Source organism: Tiliqua scincoides, chromosome 9, assembly GCF_035046505.1.
Source record: "Tiliqua scincoides isolate rTilSci1 chromosome 9, rTilSci1.hap2, whole genome shotgun sequence".
In the NCBI taxonomy this organism is placed as follows: domain Eukaryota; kingdom Metazoa; phylum Chordata; class Lepidosauria; order Squamata; family Scincidae; genus Tiliqua; species Tiliqua scincoides.
Window position 1 is genome coordinate 44094868 of NC_089829.1, and position 4087 is coordinate 44098954.

The 4087-nt window shown below is 45.3% G+C and overlaps 1 pseudogene; it reads left to right on the plus strand.

The window, feature by feature from the left end:
• The first annotated feature begins 3462 nt into the window (after nt 1-3462).
• LOC136660955 (5S ribosomal RNA) lies at nt 3463-3585 on the plus strand (annotated as a pseudogene).
• The last annotated feature ends 502 nt before the right edge of the window (nt 3586-4087 follow it).

Here is a 4087-nt window from a genome sequence, read left to right on the forward strand (position 1 = left end):
CCATGTTTCTTGGTCCTAATACTTGAATCCAGTGTAGCTAGCTTTCATGGTGGTTGCATGTGGAGAGTATTTGGTGCATCCAAGGAAATTAGAAAAGGGAAAGGTTGTAGGGAAGGATTTTAGGGGTCCCTGGTCTGCCGAACCCAGTTGCTGACTAAAGATGGGGAGAGAAGGGGAGAAAAAGGGGGGGGGGAAAGAAGGGAAAAAGTTCCAGACGCAAGATAGTTACCTGTCCTGTAGAGCAGTTGGATGGGGGGGGGGAGTCCTTTGTGGAGGACCCTCTGACACAACACAGATGTGTTGGTCCTTGGAGGTGGAGCCAGAGAGAGAGAGCATGTGGCAGGAAGCCCTCTCTTAAAAAGAGTTTTCAGACAGAGCTGAGCTGTATGGTAGCTTGCTTACTACCAGCAGGGTGCTTGGGAGTGTGTGAAAGGATTATCAGCAAAATTCAATGGGGTCTCATAGCTGGCTTCCTAGATGGGGGAACTAAACTTAAACAATACAATGAGTCAGCAACACACAGAAGGCAGTTCAGGTTTGCATACAGTACTTAAGCAGTGATTGGGTTAAAACAATACAATGAATACAGTAATGTAGGAGACTGGGTTAAAACAGTAATGTAGGAGACACTTAAACAATGATTTACTATGCCAGACTTCTTCATAGGGAGGTGAATTTAAGATGCCAGACTTCCTCCTATAATGTGTAACCACAGGGAGGTGGAGGTTGTGTAAGCTAGTGACTTGACCTGATTGTGGCCTGTGTGCTGAGGTTTAACCTGCATGATATTTTAGTCCATAGTACATAACCAGAAAGAGAGAAAATCACCACTAAAAGGCAAAAGGGGATTTTCACGTAACAGCAGTTCATATCAAGAACACTGAGGATACAAACCAGTAAAGGCTGGTAACTAAAAGATAAGGTCGTGCTTTCTCATATTCTGGTTTTTCCCCCAATTTAGGGGCAAAGTACACATTATGGCAAAGTATGTAGTTTAGCCTTCCCCTCTGTGTTTGGTGGGGGGGGGGTTTAAATATTGACTGTGGGAAGGGGAGGTAATTGAAATGGGAATAGGAGCAGGGCAGCAGATTTCCTTAAATGAAAATGAGTCATCCCAGCTGGTGAGAGGAGCAGAGGATGAACCCGGCCTTCAGTGAGAGTGAAGGAGCGCCGTCAGATGACGTATGGAGGTGAGCGCAGCCGGAAAGATACCAGACTGTGAAGGATTCCACCTGGAACGAAGGTGTCCTATGAGAGATTAGGACTTGTAATTGTAAAATCTCTACATGAGGTTTTAGAAAGCCTGCCTATGGAAACCACCTTGGATCAAGCCATTTCTGCCGAAAGCTGAATACACGCAACAGGAACCAAATGTGTATACCTGTGGGCTGGGCAGAAATGGGTGGGAGGAGAAATCCAATGACAAAAAAGGCAGTATATAAATATTGGTATTATGATTATTAAATCCTCTTTCCTCCTTGAATAAGGTCCCTCAACAAGTCCCTGAACAACCTTCCACTCCCAGACATTAAGCTATTCCAAAACCAAAGAACTGGTGACACTGAGCTTCTGACATTGAGCTGTTCCAAAGAACTTCTGACATTCAGCTATTCCAAAACCAGTTTGTTTTTTGTTTTTTCCTCTTAGCCCTTTTCGGAAGCATATGCCTGCTTTCAAATTATTACTATTTAGGATATTTCATATTCCATTTTCAGCATCAACAAAAAAGTTCTCAATGTGATTTACACAGCAAAAGAAGAGACAGGAGCAAAGGTGGGAGAGCAGCTTTTGCTCTTGCTGGACTTCCCGAGGTAGCTGGATGGCTTCCAGGAACCGACATAAGTCCTGGTGTGTGAGCCACATGTTATCCCCATAACCAAGCAACGTGCCAGCCGCTGCTCCAACCACTCCCTGGATTGAAAAAGGAAGAGAAGGACGGGGAGAAAGAGGAAGTCTGGATGAGAGGAGAGTAGTGGGCTAGAGTGTCCCTAAAAAGGAAGGGGGAATGGATCAGAAGAGTGGAGGGGAGGAAAATGGTGGCTACAGCATCGCCAAGGGAGCCATAGGAGGAGCATGGAGGCAAGTGAACAGACAGAGATAAGCACTCCCCCACAGACATATGGGTAAGTATGATTTTGGTTCAAAAAGAAGAGGAGAAGATAAAATGAACAAGCAGGGGGAAAATGAGGGAGGGCAGGACCAGGAAGCCAGGAGGAAATAATTATGAGTCTGGCAATGTTGCGCAAAGTATTTTAATGTGATGCTTAAATGTCCTCCTTTTATAGGTTATGAACAATAATCGCGTTCTTTGAAGATACTGATTGGGAAAATATTTCTTCATATTTAGTCCAGATGGAAAGGTACGTGTCTGGTTTCAGCTGGCCCATCTGTGCTTCTTGAAACCTCCAAATATTTCCATTAGTGCTAAACGGAGCTTATGAAATGTCTTATCTTTAGACTCATCCACATTTGGGCAAAAAAAAAATTGGAAATCAAAACACTTCCTAGCTCTCTAAGTGGGCGGCCTGAAGCCAATCTTTGGCTATGGCATGCCGAGCCCCTCCCCCGCTGACATGACCGTTGGTTTCCTCCGCTGTTGCTTTCCTGCTGCCAGTCTCCATGGGGTTTCTATTATGCATGGATAGGGCACAAGGATGTATTTATTATCAAGTTTAACTCCTGGGGCCTGCATTTGAAAGCAGTGAATGTGTGATTAAAAAGTGAAACTACTGTGCAATAGAGACTTGTTTTAAGAGAGGAGGACTGGCAAGTGTGGAGGAGTGGAGAGTAGTGAACCTTGAGTGTCAGAGACTAGAGTCTAGAGCAGCAGTTCTCAAACTGAGATGTGACACCCCGGAAAACCACAGAAACCAGCCAGGGGAGCCATGGAATCTGTGTGAAAAACCCAACTCATACAACCCTCTCAGTCGCACAGTTCCTAAATTTGAGTATTCTGAATTGAGCCAAGCTTTCTGTAATCACTGAGTAGGCTACATTCTGACAAGATCCGCAGAGTAAATGATTGTTTCTGTCTTTTAAATAATTCATGTTTGTTTGTAAAATGTAATGTACGTTGTATCTGTGTGTACACATAGGTGTGCACATATACATATATTTGTGTACTACTTAGATTTATACTCTCTACGATTTCTGTACAGAGTCCTCACCTATCAAATGTTTATGCCTAATAAAGGTTTTGTTGTTGACTGTTGACTGACTGAAAAACCTGTCTGGAAAGACTATGGTATAAGCCTACAGCACCCGGTACTCCCAGGTGGTCTCCCATCCAAGTACTAACCAGTCCTGACCCTGCTTAGCTTCCAAGATCAGATGAGATCAGGCATGTGCAGGGTAACAGTTGGAAGCTAAGCAGAGTCAGGACTGGTTAGTACTTGGATGGGAGACCCCCTGGGAATACCAGGTGCTGTAGGCTTATACCATAGTCTTTCGAGACTGAAGGTTGCCAACCATCTCCCTATACTGAACACTATCTCCCGATCTTGTCTGATCTCGGAAGGTAAGCAGGGTCAGGCCTGGTTAGTATTTGGATGGGAGACCGCCTGGGAATACCAGGTGCTGTAGGCTTATACCATAGTCTTTCGAGACTGAAGGTTGCCAACCAGCCAATGGCCTAGTAGGTCAGGGGAGCTGCCAGTCAAAAAAGTTTGGGAAGCACTGGTCCAGAGTGACCTTTCCACCACACTTCCTCTCTTGCTCCATTCCTCTTTCCTTCTCAAATCCAAGGAACAGAAGGAAAAGTGGCAGCGTTGAACAGAGGTAGGTGGTCAACAGGCACCACCTAATCAATGAATGCCATGAAACAAACCACGCTGAAATATCTATGTTCTATCAAAAGGTATATCAAAAAAACCAAGGGAAGCAGGGCGATGGTACACCACCCAGGTCACTGCCCCGCCCACTGCATGGGAGGGGGTCCATCATGGGGTGATGTGCTGGCCTCCCACACTGGCTGCTGCAAACCCTAGTGAGGCCACTGTCAACAGCTCATCATGCAGGAATGTCTCAACCCCCTGCTAATTGAGTAAGAGGCACTTTTTCAAGTGAGTGCTCCTTTTTTTTAGCAGGG